The 20,120-nt window shown below is 47.9% G+C and overlaps 1 pseudogene; it reads right to left on the reverse strand.

The window, feature by feature from the left end:
- The window catches only part of LOC147112398 (putative G protein-coupled receptor 139), an 85,826-nt pseudogene extending 70,803 nt beyond the window's left edge, over positions 1-15,023 (reverse strand).
- Between the last annotated feature and the right edge of the window lie 5,097 nt (positions 15,024-20,120).

The raw sequence follows: 20,120 nt of genomic DNA on the forward strand, positions 1-20,120 counted from the left end.
CCCACCCCTTTCTCCACCAGACCCTCCCACCCCACCCATCCCTTTCTCCCCACCCCACCCACCCTTCTCCCCCACCCACCCCTTTCTCCCCCACCCCTTGCTCCCCCACCCGCTTCCCCTTTCTGTCCTTCCCCTGTCTCTCACTCCCTCTCTCTCTCGCTCATTCCCCTCTCTCCCTCCTTTGCTCTCTGTCTCTTTCCTTCCTCTCTCTCTCCTTCCCTCTCTCTCTCCTTCCACTCTTGCTCTCCTTCCTCCTCGCTCTCTTTCCTTCCCTCTCTCCTTCCCTCTCTCTCTTCTTCCCCGTCTCTCTCTTCCTCCCGTCGCTCACTCTCTTCCTCCCCGTCGCTCTCTCCCCTTCCCCATCGCTCTCTCTCTCCCCCGTCACTCTCTCTTCCCCGCTCGCTCTCTCTCTTCGTCCCGTCGCTCTCTCTCTTCCCCCCGTCGCTCTCTCTCCTTCTTCCCCGTCGCTCTCTCTTTCCCCCCCGTCGCTCTCTCTTCCCCCCCGTCGCTCTCTCTCTTCCCCACGTCACTCTCTCTCTTCTTCCCCCATCGCTCTCTCTCTTCCCCGTCACTCTCTCTCGTCCCCCCGTCGCTCTCTCCTCCCCATCGCTCTCTCTCTCCCCCCAGTCGCTCTCTCTCTCTTTCCCCCCAGTCGCTCTCCCTCGCTTCCCCCCCAGTTGCTCGCTCTCTCTCTTCCAACAACAACATGCCCTCAAAAAAAGCCTCGGCACCACGCCGGGCACTCCAGCTAGATACATATAAAGCGGTTCGTCTGTCTGTGTTCCGTTTGTCTGTCCGCTATACACTCGAAAGTTACGGAGCGTACCCTACATGCGCATCACGTCGAAAGAAAGCATACGATTCCCGAACGATCATAAGCATATTTACTTTTGGTCGGACCAAAAATTGTGCCCGCGGTATCCAAAAAAGTTCAAAATTCCGCTCATTATCCGCTCATTATTCAAAATTCCGCTCATTATCCGCTCATTAGCATCGAGTGACGTGAAGGTCGTCCAATCGTACGGTCGAGCCGACCCGACGGTCGACCAATCGCTGCGTGGTGGGGGCGGGTCATCCCGCTGTGCGGGCGGGCCCTCCTAGAGTCGAGTGACAGGACAATTGACCAATCCTACGCTTCGGTGACATGACGGTCGATCAATCGTTGCGTCTGTGGGCGGGCCTTATCGTTCTGAACCGAGGTGAGTGGCCGCCATCTTGATTCATTCCTTTTTTCCCGTTTTTCTGCGTGTTTCTTTTCAAATCTCACATTTCCTGCAAAAAAAAATTACTTATTATTAAATTGTTTTAAAAAAAAGTTCATTCATTTGTCAATATTTTCTCTAACCTGATGATTCTTTTTCCTACCTTTCCCCGTTTTTGTAATGCCTCAAAGCCTAGCCTCAAAGCCTGGGCCTCTCTGCCCAGCCGCGCCCGAGCTAGGAAATTGAGCCCCACGGCTGCTGTAAGCTCCTCCCCCACCCAGTCCCCCCCCATAGCCCCCCTCAGTCACCCCCATCATGTTACCCGGCGGAGTAACGGCGTTGGCCACGAGGGTCATGGAGCATGCAACAGGGTCGCTGCGCGCAGCAGGCGACGCACAGGAGCGCGGGAAGCCAGCAGCTCAGATGCGGCATCTCTCTCTCTTCCCCGCTCGGCGGTCTTAAAGCCGGCTTGGGCAGGGGAGCCAGGGCCTCGGAGAGGGGGGCTTCGGGAGTGTGGGGAGGGGCGGCAGGGGCTCGGAGAGCGGGGCTCTCGGGAGTGCGGGGCGGGGGCGGTCGGGGCGCGGAGAGCGGGGCTCTCGGGAGTGCGGGGCGGGGCGGCCGGGGCACGGAGAGTGGGCTCTCGGGAGTGCGGGGCGGGGCGGCGCGGCGCGGCCGGTGCTCGCAGAGGACGGGGGCTCGGAAGGGGGGGGGAGGTTACCCCGGCAACCGGGCGTGGCCGTCTCTCACAGCCTCAAGCCGGCTCACGCCTGTTCCCGGGGCTGGGCTCCATTTGCGGCCGCGGGCCACTCGCCCTCTCTCCTTCCCTCTGTCTCTCTCTCCTTCCTCCCCCCCTCCCCCTTCTCTCCCCCCCTTCTCTCCCCCCCCTCCTCCCCCCTCTCTCCTCCCTCCTCCCTCTCTCCCCTCTCCACCCCTCCTGCCCCTCCTCCCTCCCCTCCTCCTCCCTCCTCCCCCTCCCCTCCCACTCCCCCCTCCCCCTCTCCCCCCCTTAGCTACAGTCATTTCACAAATAAACTCATTTAAATTGTTTTTTTGGTTTGATATTTCATCAGGAGAAATAGTTGAAATTTTAATTGGTCAGTTTCATGAAACAGATACAATGAAACGATTGTTTAAAAATGGAGAGTGCAATCTGCTAATACTGGTGCTGTCTCTATTCCGACAGGATTGCTGGAGGCAGCTGCCCTTACAGTCATCGTCCTGGCCCTTCCCTTGACTCACTGCTAGTGCACAACTCCTCCAGGACATGTGGCGAACATAATCCTGCAGCACTGGTGATGACCCCAGACTTTCAGTACTACAGATGAGCATATTCCACCGGCACCAGTGGTACCGTACACTAGTGGTGAGCATATTTCAGCGGTAAATAGTGTAGGTACCCCTACACTTACACTAGAGGTGACCTTACTCCAGTGGTGCTGGTGTTACCCTACACTTACACTAGATTTATTATACATCTCTTGTATTAGTGATAGCCCTACACTTGCACTAGAGTTGTCCTTGGTACTGCGGGACTAGTGTTACCCTACACTTAAGTGGCGGCCGATTTAACGCTAGCGGCTTCCGGTTCAAAATCTAAAACCTTGCCGGGGGGAATTCATCTTGGACGATAGTGCAAATCGGGTAACAGCAAAAAGGGAGCCAACTTTACACTCTGCTCGATATTATTTTCTACTGAAGTCGGTGGGGTACTATTAACTTTACATAAAAGGATAAAAACAGGCGATATTCGATTAACTGCCCATTACATACCCTGCCTTATGTACCTTCCATCAATGCCAAAAGACAAAATGACACCGAATGTACTCAGTCCCACCTTTATCTAGCTTCCTCTGCTGGTGTCTCCCTGCATCACTCACTGTACTCAGTAACACCTCTCTACCTCCCTCTGCTGGTGTCTCTCTATATCACTGTCTATCTCCCTCTGTTGGTTTGTCTCTGTTTCACTCACTGTACCCAGTCTCACCTTTATCTACCTCCCTCTGTTGGTATCCCTCTGTATCACTCAATGCACCCAGTTACACCTATGCTGGTGTCTCTCTTTATAATTCACGATACTCACTTAAACCTCTCTCTAAATTGCTTTGCTGGTGTCTCTCTGTATCATTCACTATACTCAGTTACACCTCTCTGTCTCCCTCTGCTGTTGCCTCCTTGTAACCTTGTACTCAATTGTATTCTTTCTATTTCACTTTGTTGGTGCCACTCTTTATCACTGTACTCAATTACACCTCTCTATCTCCTTCTGCTGGTGTCTCTCTGTATCACAGTACTCAGTTACACCGATCTCTGTCTCCCTCTATTGACTAATTACTAATCAAACTCAACAGGTCGATACTGCAAACCCGAGCCTGGACAGTAAGATAGCAAATTCTCCCGTCATTGTTTTAAGTTCTCCTTAAATATGAAAATGTGGTGTAGAACTGGAGAGGAACCGATGTAACATTCTTGTTACAGAAGGGATTCATGGAAAACTGAGTAACTCGAGATTAGTTAGTTTAACATCACCTGGTGGGCTAATTTTTAGAATATATGAATTGCGATGAATTTAGAAATGCATGGATCAAGTTGTGCTTGAAAAACGTAAAGTATTTCTGAAAAAATGAACGATTTGAAAGATAAAAGGAATGCTGTAGATGTGCTGTATATAGATTTTCAGAACTTCAATAAGGTGTCTCAAGAGGCGTGTTCGAAAAATGCTGTGGTTACAGCAACAACCTCTATAAAACGCTGGTTAGGCCTCAGCTGGAGTATTGTGTTCAATTCTGGACACCACACTTTAGGAAGGATGTCAAGGTCTTGTAGAGGGTGCAGAAGTGATTTACTAACATGGTACCAGGGATCGGGACTTCAATGATGCAGAGCGACTGGAGAAGTTGGGGTTGTTCTCCTTAGAGCAGAGACGGTTAAGGCGAGATTTGATGGAAGTGTGCAAAATCATAAATGGTTTTGATAGAGTAAATAAGGAGAAACTGTTTCCACTGGCAGGAGGGTCAGTAACTAGAGGACACAGATTTAAGGTGATTGTCAAAAGAACCAGAGGCGACATGAGGAAACATTATTTTACACAGCGAGCTGTTGTGATCTGGAATGCACTGTCTGAAAGGATGTTGGAGCAGACTCAACAGTAACTTTCAAAAGGGAATCGTATAAATACTTGAAAGGAAAATTTACAGGACTATGGGGAAAGAGCAGGTTAGTGGGTAGCTCGTTCAAAGAGCTGGCACCGACACCGGCACGGTCTTTAAAAACAGGTGGGGGTAATACTGCAAATTAAAATAAGGAACTGGCAGACTTTTTGAGTAATTACTTTGTGTCAGTCTTCACATTAGAGGAAGAGGATAATATACATGACATTCCAGGGAAACTAATACTGAATAAAGGACTGGACCTCACTAAAGTTAAAGTAAGCAAGAAAACAGTATTAGAAGAAATAATGGCATTAAAGACTGACAAATCCCCAGGACCTGATGGTTTCCACCCCAGGGTTTTATAGGAAGTATGTGTAGAAATTGCAGATGCTTTAGCCATAATCTTCCAAAGCTCTCTCGATTCAGGAATTGTCAGTTTAGATTGGATAATTGGAAATGTAACTATTATTTATGAAAGGTGGGAGAGAAAAATACAGGAAATTATAGATCAGTTAGTTTAACATCTGTTATTGGAATCTGTAATTAAAGACAGAGTGACTGAGCACTTAGAGAAATTTGAGCTGATAGAGAGGGCAAACATGGATTTGTAAAGAGTAGATCATGTCTAATGAACCCAATTGATCTTTTTGAGGAAGTGAGTAAAGTAGTAGACAGGGGAATATCTATGGGTGTAGTTTATATGGACTCCAGAAGGCATTCAATAAGATTCCACATAGGAGACTTTTAACCAAAATTAAAACTCCTGGAATTGAAGGCATATTATTGACCTGGTTAGGAAATTGGTTAGGCGGTCGGAGACAGAGACTAGGGATAATGGGTATTGTAAGAGCCATAAAAGCTTAAGAAAATACTTTAAAATAGTGGTTAAATGGCATAATACAGTTAATTTACCTGACCGACTTATTGTATTAAGAAACCCCCTATTTTCTTGCTCCAGTAGTATAGTCCGAGACACCCCCTTCATTCTTGCCATAATGGAACAGTCCCTAAGCCACACATGGGTGCAGCCATTTTACAGTTTAAACTGCACGTGGTTGAAGGAGGCAGAAGCTGTGAGGTTTGGAGCAGTACAGTTTTTGACCGTGTTCGTTTATACGTGTTTGCTTTGTAATTCTGTTTGTTAAGTGTTATAGTAAACAGTTTAAAAGACAAAGCTACGTTTGGGAACGTTTTATTTCGACACGCGTCTACTCATTGTTAAAAACCCCACAGCTCAGTGGCTGCCTGTTTGGAAACTAAGAAGCGCCACTACATTAGTCAAAAACTTGCTCCCTAAGAAGGAAGGGACGGAATCATCGGCGAACGTATACCCGAATGGTCACGGAGCCAGGCGACAATATAAGAAAGCGAAGGTACAGTGACTGCTACTTGCTTTGTTCATTCTATTGAGAAGCTAAATAAGAGCTGCGGGTAAAATGGCCGAGGCCTTACGGAGCCAGGAGCTTCCATCAGCCAGAAAGATTGCTGGCCAAAAGAGGGAAATAAAGCTCACCCCAAAGGCAATGGAAGAGAAGCTACATAGAAGCATAGGTGCAAGGAAGGCTAAATTAGCTCAGATAACTGGAAAAATGAAGATAATCGATCGTCTCATGGAAGATAATGCTAATATTAAGAAAGCTGAAGACATGATGTATTACGATTTCTCCAAGCTGCATGAAGAATTTAATGTACTCAATGAAGATGTATTAGCATTTCTGCCTGAAGAAGAGGGAAACGCTGATCAGCACAACTGGTTTGATCTTAAATCAACCAGCATTAAGGACTATATCAAGGCCACGGAACAGTGGATGTTAAAGATTCGTCAAGACGTTGATACAGCAGAGAAAGATAAAGTTGACGATGAAGTCGGACCAGACGATAGCATTTCAGAGACTTCCGCCAGACCGAGCAAAAATCGAAAATAAGGTAGCTCTGTTTCTGGACGCAGGTCAGTCGCTTCTACCACAAGCTCGTCGCGACGCATGAGAGCGGAGGCCGAACGGGCGGCGTTGATGGCGCGCGCAGCATCTTTAGCGGAGAAGCAAGCTCTTGAACGGGAAGAGGCCCAACTGCAGGTCCAAGAGGCCCAACTGCAGGCCCAACGGGCCCAGGTGCAGGCAAAGAAAGAACAGCTGGAGATAAAAACAGCTATCGAGGTCTCAGACGCCAGGTTGAGTGCGTACGAAGATTATGAAGGCTCACGGGACGGCGGGAGCCACTGCCAGTCAACGTCGTCACATAGAGTTGGATCCAGGGCACCTTCAAGAGTTACAACAGAGCCCGAAGGCAATCCCCTGGCATTACAGCGTGGAAGAGTGGCCTCTCCACTAACAGGAGCACGTGATGCTACCCCAGACGTCAGACGGTCTAGACTAGACCCTGCTGATGACCACCAGAGGCCTGAAGACACAGGGAGAAGCCTATACCGAGTGATGCAACGTCAGAACGAAATTACAGAGATGCTTGTAAAACAACAGAATCTGTTTCGACTCCCTCAAGGAGACATACCAGTGTTCCAAGGCGACCCACTCAAGTATAAGCCCTTCATCAGATCCTTTGAACAAGCCATTGACTCCAAAACAGAGAGCAGCAGTGATAAGTTGTACTACCTGGGACAGTACACCAGTGGTAAGCCACAAGACCTGGTCAGAAGCTGTGAACACATGAGACCAGACCGGGGATACATAGAAGCCAGGAAGTTGCTGCAGGAGCACTATGGTAACGAGCTGAAGATAGCCACTGCATATATCGAAAAGGCTACCAAGTGGCCACAGATCAGATCGGAGGACGGAGAGGCATTGAACGCATATGTTCTTTTCCTCATAGGATGTCGCAACACCATGGAGGATGTTGAATTCATGGAAGAGATGGACAATCCTACGACTATGAGAATCATCATCTCTAAGCTTCCTTACAGGATGAGAGAACAATGGAGAAGAACAGCCTTTGAGATAATGGAGAGACGGAAAGGTAGAGCCAGGTTCGCAGACTTAGTGAATTTCATAGACAAACAGGCTAAAATTGCTAGGGACCCATTGTTTGGAAACATCCAGGATGTCAGCCCGACCACCGATGGAAGAGTGAAAGCCAAGCCTGTTGAATCAAAGACTCTCAGGAAAGGTGGTTCCAGGGGAAGCAGCTTTGCAACTATCGTCACCCAGGCCGAGGAAGAAAGGCCCCAGAACTCATCTCCCAAAAAGAGCAGCACAGTGACGCCTGCTAATGCCTTTCAGAAGCCATGTTTATTCTGCCAGAAGAATCATACATTGGATTTCTGCAGTGACATCAAAGCACAGCCACATAAGGACAGAATCGAATTCCTGAAGTACAATGGCCTATGTTTTGGATGTCTCTCTCAGGGGCACCTGAGTAGAAACTGTAAGCAAAGAACAACATGCAGAGAGTGCACTCGGAAACATCCCAGTCTGTTGCATATCCATAAAGAAGAACAAGTCTCTAAGAAGAGTGAAGAAAACAATACCGACGAGAAGGTCGTTTCAAGTGCTCTGGTGTCGCTAGAACCAGAGACTTGTGGACTCACTGGGGCCGGTGACAGTGACTGTATTCTTGCCATCGTACCAGTAAAGATCAAGTCTAAGAGGAGCGAGAAGCTTGTGGAGACTTACGCCTTCATGGATCCAGGTAGCTCAGCAACGTTCTGCACAGAATCACTCATGCGACAGCTGAACGTTAGAGGCAGAAGAACAGAAATCCTATTACGCACCATGGGTCATGAGAAGTCAATGCAAAGTTATATCCTGTCAGACCTAGAAGTGTGTGGACTTGAAGAGAAGGACTTCATAGACCTGCCTAATGTTTTCACACAGAGGGAGATTCCTGTTAGAATAGGGAACCTAGCCCTGCAGAAGGACGTGGATAGATGGCCTTATCTAGAAAAGGTGCGTCTCCCATACATTGAAGCAGAAATTGGCCTATTAATTGGAACCAATGCCTACAAAACTATGGAGCCATGGCAGGTGATAAACAGCAAGGATGATGGACCCTACGCCGTCAGGACAGCCCTTGGATGGGTAGTCAATGGACCGGTAAGGAGAGATGATGGCCACAAGTCGAACAAGGAGGAACGACAAAACGTCACAGTCAATCGCATCTCTATCGCAAGCATTGAAGAGCTGTTGATACAGCAGTTCAACGCAGACTTCTCAGAACGCAGCTGTGAGGGAAAGACAGAGATGTCACAAGAAGACCATCAGTTCATGGGTTTGATGACAAGGTCTACACAGTTCATTGATGGCCACTATCACATTGGTTTGCCACTGAGAAGACAGACCGCGAAGATGCCGAACAATCGCTGCATAGCAGAGCAACGCGCCATCAGTCTAAAGAGAAAGCTGAACAAGAACCCCGACTTTCACGAAGACTACAAAGACTTCATGAGAAACATCATAGCGAAAGGCTATGCTGTAAAGGTGCCCGAGGAACAGTTGAACAGAGACGATGGAAGGGTCTGGTACATTCCTCATCACGGGGTGTATCACCCAAAGAAGAAAAAGATCCGTGTAGTGTTTGACTGCGCCGCCTCATTCAGAGGAACTTCACTGAATGACCAGCTGCTTCAAGGTCCTGATCTTACTAATACCCTCATTGGCGTCTTGACTAGGTTTAGACAAGAGCTCGTTGCCATGATGGCAGACATAGAATCAATGTTCTACCAAGTTAGAATCCCTGATGAAGATGCTGATCTTCTGCGCTTCCTTTGGTGGCCAGATGGCGACGTTAGTCAAGCGATGGTGGAATGTAGAATGGCCGTACACTTGTTCGGAGCCACATCATCTCCCAGCTGTGCAAGCTACGCTCTCAGAAAAACTGCAGAAGATGGCAAAGGCAAAGCACCATCAGAGGCTGTGGAGACAATCTTCAGAAACTTTTATGTCGACGACTGTCTGAAGTCCGTGTCAACAGAAGACGATGCCATCGCACTGTCAAGAGACCTTAGAACTCTGTGTTCGAATGGAGGATTCCATCTGACTAAGTGGATAAGCAACAGCAGAGCAGTTCTAGCTTCTATCCCAGAAAAGGAAAGAGCCACTGAAGTCAAAGATCTGGACCTGAGCCACGGTGTCCTTCCTATCGAGAGAGCTCTTGGTGTACAATGGTGCATCGAGTCAGACACGTTCAACTTCAGGATAATGGTGAATGAAAGACCATCCACAAGACGAGGGATTCTCTCCGTGGTCAGTTCCATCTACGACCCTCTTGGATTCCTGGCACCACTCATTCTGCCGGTGAAGCTGATGCTACGAGAGCTGTGTAGAGACAAGAGAGGATGGGATGAAGATATCCCAGAAGGTCAAGCTCAGAGATGGCACAGATGGTTGACAGATTTGCAACAACTTTCTAGCTTCAACGTCAGTAGATGCATCAAGCCCGCGAGTTTTGGAGTTACAAAGACGGCTCAACTACATCATTTCTCGGACGCCAGTGAGGACGGCTATGGCACGGCTACTTACCTCTTGCTGACAAATCAACAGGGCTAGAAACATTGTGCCTTCCTCATGGGGAAATCCAGGGTGGCTCCGCTGAAGCAGGTCACCATCCCAAGACTGGAATTGACGGCAGCGGTTGTTGCAGTTAAAGTTGACCAGGTGATGCGGAAAGAGTTACAGCTCCCATTAGAAGAATCTCTCTTCTGGACGGATAGCACGACGGTGCTGAAGTATATAGAGAATGAGAAGATACGCTTCAAGACCTTCGTAGCAAAAAGAATCTCATCCATTAGAGAAGCTACACAACCATCTCAATGGAGGTACGTAAACACCTCATTAAACCCAGCAGATCAAGCCTCACGAGGATTGAAGGCTGAAAACTTCATGAGGAGTGAAACTTGGATACAAGGCCCAAGTTATCTGCTGGAAACAGAGAGATCATGGCCAGAAAGACCACATATGCCAAGTCAGATTGCTGAAGACGACGTCGAAGTCAAGAGATCAGTCACAGTAAATCTCATAAATACGAAAGAGAACTTTGACACAGTGAACAAGCTTGTTAACCATTTCTCAGGATGGCACCAGTTGAGGAAAGCAGTTGCATGGTTTCTAAGGTTGAAAGAGTTGCTGCTACACCTGAGCGGTAAGAGAAAAGAGTACCGAGCCACTATCAGTCAGTCTGAAAGTAACCCTGATAAGCAGAGAATGCTTCTACAGCAGTATACGCATCATCACAAGACCACATTGGGCAAGAATTCATTGACCGTGGAGGATTTGGCCAAGGCTGAGAAGGAGATAGTTCGCTTCAGTCAAAGACAAAGATACCCAGAAGAAATCGAAGCTCTACAGCGAAATACTCCAATCAAGAAAGGTAGTCATATCTACAAGCTGGACCCTACACTGCAAGATGGAGTACTGAGGGTGGGAGGGAGACTAAACAAATCTGCTATGCCAGAGGAGGCCAAGCATCCTGCTATCCTTTCTAAGGACCTCTGGGTTGCTACCCTCATTCTTCAGCATATACACCAGAGTATTGGACACAGTGGGAGGAATCACGTGCTTGCGAAGCTAAGACAAAGATACTGGATTCCAGGAGCTAATTCCGTAATAAGAAAAATACTCTCTGAATGCATTGTTTGCAGACGGTTACACGCTAGAGCTGGGGAGCAGAAAATGGCAGACCTGCCTGAAGACCATTTGTTACCAGACAAGCCCCCATTTACAAACGTAGGGGTGGACTATTTCGGGCCTTTCGAGGTAAAGCGAGGACGGAGCCTTGTCAAGAGATATGGTGTGCTTTTCACTTGTTTGACCATCAGAGCTGTTCATATTGAGGTGGCACACACGCTTGACACTGATTCCTGTATTAACGCCTTGCGGCGCTCTGTCTGTAGAAGAGGACAGGTGTCCATTATGCGTTCTGATAATGGCACTAATTTCGTCGGAGCGGAGAGAGAACTACGGGAAGCTATTGAAGGTTGGAATCAGCTTAAAATACAGGAAGCCATGATGCAAACAGGAATTAAGTGGATCTTCAATCCTCCGGCTGCATCCCACCACGGAGGTGTCTGGGAAAGACAGATACGCACCGTAAGAAAACTACTCAGTTCTGTACTGAAGCAGCAAGCGCTTGACGACGAGGGACTCCAAACCGTTCTGTGCGAGGTCGAAGCCATCATTAATGACCGACCGATAACTAAGACATCAGATGATCCCAATGACCTCGAAGCCCTGGCTCCGAACCACCTGTTGTTGTTGAAAACACAGCCAGCCATGCCCCCGGGAGTCTTCAAAAAGGAAGATCTGTATGCCCGTCGGAAGTGGAGGCAAGTTCAGTATATGTCAGACCTTTTCTGGACCAGATGGACAAGAGAATACTTACCTCTGCTACAGGAGCGTCAAAAATGGTCCAAAATAAAGAGGAACTTCATTGTCGGAGACATTGTCTTAATTGTGGATGATTCAGCCCCTAGAAATTCTTGGTTGATGGGAAAAATAATTAAGACCATGCCAGACTCCAGAGGCGTCATTCGTCGCGTTTGTTTGCAAACCAAGACCAGTACCCTGGAAAGACCGATCACAAAGCTCTGCCTGCTACAAGAAGCAGCGTGAAAGGTTCCCGAATGAAAAAAGTGGACACTTATATTGTAAATATGTTGAACTCATTAGTTTATGACTCTTAATGTTTGAGTAATTGATATGCTTCATGTGCCTAGTCAATTAGGGGCCGGAATGTAAGAGCCATAAAAGCTTAAGAAAATACTTTAAAATAGTGGTTAAATGGCATAATACAGTTAATTTACCTGACCGACTTATTGTATTAAGAAACCCCCTATTTTCTTGCTCCAGTAGTATAGTCCGAGACACCCCCTTCATTCTTGCCATAATGGAACAGTCCCTAAGCCACACATGGGTGCAGCCATTTTACAGTTTAAACTGCACGTGGTTGAAGGAGGCAGAAGCTGTGAGGTTTGGAGCAGTACAGTTTTTGACCGTGTTCGTTTATACGTGTTTGCTTTGTAATTCCGTTTGTTAAGTGTTATAGTAAACAGTTTAAAAGACAAAGCTACGTTTGGGAACGTTTTATTTCAACATGCGTCTACTCGTTGTTAAAAACCCCACAGCTCAGTGGCTGCCTGTTTGGAAACTAAGAAGCGCCACTACAGGTATGTACTCGAATTGGAAGGAAGTGACTAGTGGTGTCCCACAAGGGTCTGTGCTGGGGCCTCAACTATTCACTCTATCTATTAACAACTTAGATAACACAATAGAAAGCCATATATCCAAGTTTGCTGATGACACAAAGATTAGTGGCATAGTAAGTAGTGTAGACAGGTGCATAACATTACAATGAGACATTGATAGATTAAGTGAGTGGGCAAAACTGTGGCAGCTGAATTTCAATGCAGGTAAGTGTGAAGTCATCCATTTTGGACCAAAAAAGATAGATCCGAGTATTATTTAAATGGCAAAAAGCTAGGAATAGTGGAGGCACAAAGAGATTTAGGAGTCCACGTAGACAGATCACCAAAATGTAGTAGTCAGGTACAAAAAATAATCAAAAAGACTAATGGAATGTTAGCCTTTATAAACAGATGGCCAGAATATAAAGGGGAGGAAGTTTTGCTGCAGCTATACAAAGCCCTGGTTAGACCACATCTGGAGTACTAGTTCTGGCACCGCAACTTAGAAAGGATATATTGGCTTTGTAAGGAGTGCAGCACGGATTCACCAGAATGTTACCAGGGCTCCAAGGGTTAGATTATGAGGAGGGATTACATAAACTAGGCTTGTAATCCCTGGAATAGAGAAAATTAAGGGTTGATTTGATTTTCGTTTTTAGGATTTTGAAAGAAATTGATAGGGTAGATAGAGAAAAACATTTTCTGCTGGTGCGGAAGTCTAGGACAAGGGGACATAAACTTAAAATCAGAGCGAGGTCATTCAGGAGAGAAGTTAGGAAACATGTCTTCATGCTAAGGGTGGTAGAAGTGTGGAACTCTCTCTCACAAAAAGCAGTAGATGCTAGCTCAATTAATAATTTTAAATCTGAGATGATAGATTTTAGCTAGCCAAGGGTATTGAGGGATACGGCACCAAGGCGGGTGGATGGTGTTAAGATACAGATCAGTCATGATCTAATTGAATGACAGAACAGGCTCGAAGGGCTGAATGGCCTCCTCCTCTTCCTATGTTCCTATAACTCAGCACAGGCTGTCGATGGAGCAGAAGCTGGGCATTGATCCTGGGCCCGTCCTGCTCGGTCTGTGACTCAGTACCACACTGGGTGGGCACAGAGAGACAGATAAACGTGTTGTGTTCTGTAACTTTTTATAAACAACAGTTTATTTCACTGTGTCCAACGCCGAGGTCTGCCCTGGTCTGTCAGCTCTCTGTGCTAATAAAAACTTAACTGTATTGCACTCCGAGTTCAACTCTGCGAGGCCTCCCTGTTGTGTCAGCGCTCTGTGTTTATAATCACTTCAGTGCATTTCACTGTGGTCTCCACTCGTGTGTCAGCTCTTTACTTGAATGTACACAACACAGAGCAAGACCACATAGTACATCTTTCAGCTCTCCCCACGTCCCTTGAATGTCCCCCTTTTATACTCATCTGGCTGGAGAAGTCTCCTCCCACTCCAGGTGCAATTATCGTGCAAAGGGGTGGTTCTTAAAGGGGCCATACCCGCCCTCTGGGCAGGGCCCTCCTCAGCCTGTGGCTGACATATCGGCCTTCAATCACCCTGCTACACAGGGGCTACACCCTGCCCCCTCCCGCCCCCAGGATTGAGCCATCGGCTCTAGCGGCCTGACGCCCGGGAGAGGGCATCGACGTTCCCATGAGCCACTCCCACCCGGTGTTCCACCTCAAAACAACAGGGCTGGAATGACAAAATCCACCGGGTAACATGGGCATATTTTTCTTTGTTGGACCGCGTCCATTTGAGGGGCGTGTGATCGGTCACTAGGAGAAATTGGCGCCCCAGTAGGTAGCACCTTGAGGTTTCTACAGCCGAAGTTAGAGGAAGTCCTTCTCTACCGTTTCCTGCTCAGGTAGAGCACAGGGTTTTACTCTCCCTCATCTAGTTGAGAGACTGCTGCTCCCAAACCCACCTCTGAGGCATCGGTTTGCAACACAAAGTTTTGGCTAAAGTCTGGGATGAGCATAGATTATTACACAGCGCTTGGCTCAGTCAGGTCCCTGGAAGCAGCCTCTGCCTCAGGGCTCCACCGGACCCGGTTTGGTGCATTTGCTTTAATCAAGAGGGGCGGCTCGTGTAACGGAATCCGGAATAATTTGTCGGTAGCAACCGAAGATACCGAATAAGGCCCTGACTTGCGTATTACTGCCCGGTCGGGGCCAGAGTTTTATGACTTCTACTTTGCTTACCTGAGGCTTCACCACCTCACTCCATAAAGAGTACCCTAGGTGTTTGATGTCTGACAACTCAATGTGGCACTTCTCTGGGTTTGCCGTGAAACCAAAATATCCATAGGCTTTTTAACACAGCCTCTACCTTATGTGGATGTGAACCTCTGTCTGTGCTACCGATGATCACATCATCGAAGAAGGCTGTCGCATATGAGGCCTCAGTATTTGGTCCATGAGTTTTTGGAGGCTGTGGCCCCATGTAATCCCATGGCAGGACGGTGAACTGGAAGAGCCCCTCGGAAGCCGCAAAAGCCGTTTCTCTTTCGCGGACTCTGTTAAAGGGATCTGCCATTATCCTTCGGTCAGATCCAAGGTGGTGAGATGATTAGCTTTCCCCAATCTCTCGATCAACTCATTCACCCGGGCATCGGGTAACCATCGAATTTGGATACCTCATTGAGTCTCCGAAAGTCATTACAGAACCGCCTGTTCCCGTCGGGTTTCGGAACTATGGGGCTACTCCATTCGCTGTGTGATTCTTCAATCACACCTAGTTTCAACATCCTCCTAATCTCCTGGCTAACCTCCCTCCAATTGGCTTCTGGGATTCGGCAAGGTCTTACCTTTATTGTTAGCCCGGATGGCATCACCAGGTAATGGGAGATCGCCCTCGTCCTCAAGGGTCGAAATGTGAATACACCCTGGTTGTGGTCTACCATGTCCTGAGCCTGACAATACTGATCCTCAGTCAGTTCACTAGAGAGATGAACTGTTCTTTGCACCTTGGGGTCAGTGGCCCACAGGCGGTTCCTCCACCACTGCGAGAGTCTCTCTCTCTCTCCACGGCTTCAGGAGGTTCGCCTGGTAGATCTGCTCGGGCTTCCTCCTGTGAGGTTGTCTGATCTTATAGTTCACCGGGTTCCAACACCCCTATAACCTCATAAGGTCCCTGCCACCGTGCAGAGAGCATGTTTGCAGGTGTGGAGACAAGGACCTGGCCGGGACCTCCTGACCACAGCCTCTTGAAATGAGCCCTCACTATGGACGTAACCGCCTCGAACCGCTCCCTCATCTTCACTAAGTGTTGAATAATATTTCTGGAGGAAGTGTTTTGTTCCTCCGATTCCTCTTTCGCGATGTCGAGGATTCCGCGAGGGTTTCGCCCATACAACAGCTCAAATGGGGAAAACCCTGTAGAGGACTGGGGCACCTCCCCAAACTGCAAACATGGGATACGGCAGTACGGGATCCCAGACTCTCCCATCCTTATCCACAACCTTTTTCAGTATACTAGAGGGTTCTATTGAAACTCTACACAAGGCCATCAGTTTGAAGATGGTACACGGTCCTCAGACTCTTAAAGAGGGGAATTTAAACCTTAAAAAGGGGTGGATTGGGGGCGTGTGTGAAGTTAAAGTGTTAAAAATCTGAATCCTGACCTGAACCCGCCTCCAATCCGCCCACTACCGGCAGAAGAACAATTGAAATACTAAACACAAAGAACATAAATATTCAATATCTAGATACTAAACTTTGAGTCCTCGGGTTCTGTGGCTCCACTCCTCCTTTTCAGTTGGATGAGAGAAACCGGCACTACTCCTCTTCATTGAACTACTACTCAATTGTGGAAATGCCAATTTTACTAGGCTGAGATGTGATTTAACGTGGACTGGAAACAGCTACTTGAGGGTAAATCAGTGTCAGAGCAGTGGAAAGTATTCAAGGAGGAGATAGTAAGGGTTCAGAGCAAATATGTTCCCACAAGGAAAAAGGGTGGGACTCCCAAATCCAGAGACCCCTGGATGTCAAGGGGCATAGAGGGTAGGATAAGACAAAAAAGGCAAGTTTATGTCAGATACCAAGAGCTCAATACTGCAGAAACCTGGATGAGTACAGAAAGTGCTGGGGTGAAATTAAAAAGAAAATTAGAAAAGCAAAGAGACAGCATGAAAAAAATATTGGCAAGGAAAACTCAAAGATGTTTTATAAATACATAAAGAGCAAGAGGATAACTAAGGAAAGAGTAGGGCCTATTAGTCTCTTACAATACACCCTCCGCATGCAGCATCAGCAATGTCTCCAAAAATACACTGCCAGCATATACAAGGAGCACAGTCTCCGAGAATACATTCCCACCACGCACCAGGCGCAAAGACTCTTCATGTACACTTCCAGCAGGCACCATGAGAACAGCCTTCTGGACTACTAACCCAGCATGCACCATAAGCACAGTCTCTTCATGTACACTATCAGAATGCACCATGAGCACAGTCTTCTAGACTACTCTCCCAGCCTGCACCATGAGCAGAGTCTTCTAGACTACCCTCCCAGCATGCACTATGAGCACAAAAAGCAGGACAAATCCAACCTGGCCAATTACCGCCCCACCAGTCTACTCTCAATCATCAGCAAAGTGATGGAAGGTATCATCGACAGTGCTATCAAGCGGCACTTAATCACCAATAACCTGCTCACTGATGCCCAGTTTGGGTTCCACCAAGACCACTCGGCTCCCGACCTCATTACAGCCTTGGCCCAAACATGGACAAAGGAGCTGAATTCCAGAGGTGAGGTGAGAGTGACTGCCCTTGACAACCAGGCAGCATTTGACGAGTGTGGCATCAAGGAGCTCTATAAAACTGAATTCAATGGGAATCAGGGGGAAAACGCTCCACTGGCTAGAGTCATACCTAGCACAAAGGAAGGTGGTTGTGTTGATTGAAGGTCAATCATCACAGCCCCAGGACATCGCTGCAGGAGTTCCTCAGGACAGTGTCCTAGGCCCAACCATCTTCAACTGCTTCATCAATGACCTTCCCTCCAACAATAGGTCAGAAATGGGGATGTTCACTGATGACTGCACAGTGTTCAGTGCCATTCACAACTCCTCAGATAATTAAGCAGTCCATGCCCGCATGCAACAAGACCTGGATGACGTTCAGGCTTGGGCTGATAAGTGGCAGGTAACATTCGCGCCACAGAAGTGCCAGGCAATGACTATCTCCAACAAGTGAGAGTCTAACCGCCACCCCTTGACCTTCAACGGCATTACCATCACCGAATCCCCCACCATCAACATCCTGGGGGTCACCTTTGACCAGAAACTTAACAGGACCAGCCACATAAATACTGTGGCAACAAGAGCAGGTCAGAGGCTAGGTATTCTGTGGCGAGTGTCTCACCTCCTGACTCCCCAAAGCCTTTCCATGATCTACAAGGCACAAGTCAGGAGTGTGATGGAATACTCTCCACTTGCCTGAGTTCAGCTCCAACAACACTCAAGAATCTCAACACCATCCAGGACAAAGCAGCCCATTTGATTGCCACCCCATCCACCACCTTAAACATTCACTCCCTCCACCAGCGTGGCTGCAGTGTGTACCATCTACAAGATGCACTGCAGCAACTTGCCAAGGCTTCTTCTGCAGCACCTCCCAAACCTGTGACCTCTTCCACCTAGAAGGACAAGGGCAGCAGGCGCATGGGCACAGCACCACCACCTCCAAGTTCCCCTCCAAGTCACACACCATCCTGACATAGAAGTATATCGCCATTCCTTCATCGTCGTGGGTCAAAATCCTGGAACTCCCTACTTAACAGCACTGTTGGAGTACCTTCACGACACGACTGCAGCGATTCAAGAAGGCGGCTCACCACCACCTTCTCAAGGGCAACAAGGGATGGGCAATAAAGGCTGGCCTTGCCAGTGATGCTCAGATCCTATAAGCAAATAAAAAAAACTCACAGAATGCACTCCCAGCATGCACCAGGAGAACAGTCTCCTAGAATACACTCCCAGAATGCACCATGAGCACAGTCTCCTCCTTTATACTCCAAGCATGCACCAGTAGGACAGTCTTCACAAATACACTTCCAGCATGCACCATGATCACAGATCCTAGCATACACTCCCAGCATGTGCCATGACATAGTCCCATAGAAGTTACACCCTGCATGCACCATCTCCTTATATGCACTCCTATCACGGGGGGCCTCCTAGTCTACACTGCCAGCATTCACCATAAGCGCAGACTCCTTCTGTACAATCACAGCATGCACCATGATCAGAGTCTCCTAGAATACACTCCCACCATGCACCAGGAGCACAGTCTCCTCAAATACACACCCAGCATGCACCATGAGCATTCTTCTCATATACACTCCCAGCATGCACCAGTAGCACAGTCTCCTTATATACACTCCCAGCAGGCATCAAGAGCACAGACTGCTAGAATACACTCCCAGCATGCAACATGAGCACAGTTTCCAAGAATACACTCCCAGCATGCACCACTGGCACCGTCTCCTCAAATACACTCCCAGCATGCACCATAGAATCATCAAATCATAGAAACATTACCGCAAAGAAGGAATCCATTCGGACCGTCGAGCCCGTTCCGGGTCTCTGCAAGAGCACTTCAGCTAGTCCCACTCACCCGCCATTTCCCTGTAGCCTGCAATTTTTTTTTTACCCAATTCCCTTTTGAAAGCCAGGATTGAGTCTGCCTCCATCAAACTTTTCAGGCTGTGATTGCAGATCCTAACCACTTGTTGTGTAAAAAAGTTTTTCCTCATGTCGCCTTTGTCCTTTTGCCAATCACCTTGAATATAGAAACATAGAAGATAGGAGCAGGAGTAGGCCATTCGGCACCTCGAGCCTGCTCCGCCATTGAATGCGATCATGGCTGATCATCCAAATTTAGTACCCGGTCCCTGCTTTCTCCCCATACCCCTTGATCCCTTTAGCCTTAAGAAATATATCCAACTCCTTCTTGAAAATACATAATGAATTGGCCTCTACTGCCTTCTGTGGTAGAGAATTCCACAGGTTCACCACTCTCTGGGTGAAGAAATTCCTCCACATTTCTGTCCTAAATGGCCTACCCCTTATCCTTAGACTGTGACCCCTGGTTCTGGACTCCCCGACCATCGGGAACATCCTTCCTGCATCTAGTCTGTCTAGTCCTGTCAGAATTTTATAAGTTTCAATGAGATCCCCTCTCATTCTTCTAAACTCCAGCGAGTACAAGCCCAATCGATCCAATCTCTCCTCATATGTCATTCCTGCCATCCCAGGTATCAGCCTGGTGAATCTTCGCTGAACTCCTTCCATGGCAAGAACATCCTTCCTCAGATAAGGCAACCAAGCCTGCACACAATACTCAAGATGTGGTCTCACCAAGGCCCTTTACAACTGCAGCAAGACATCCTTGTTCCTGTACTCAAACCCTCTCGCTATGAAGGCCAACATACCATTTGCCTTCTTAACCGCCTGCTGCACCTGCATGCTTACCTTCAACGACTGGTGCACAAGGACACCCAGGTCTCGTTGCACTTCCCCTTCTCCCAATCTATTGCCATTCAGATAATAATCTGCCTTCCCGTTTTTGCTACCAAAGTGGATAACCTCACATTTATCCACGTTATATTGCATCTGCCATGCTTCTGC

This window comes from Somniosus microcephalus, chromosome 9 (assembly GCF_052327205.1).
Source record: "Somniosus microcephalus isolate GS21.2 chromosome 9, FLI_Smic_1.0, whole genome shotgun sequence".
NCBI lineage: Eukaryota > Metazoa > Chordata > Chondrichthyes > Squaliformes > Somniosidae > Somniosus > Somniosus microcephalus.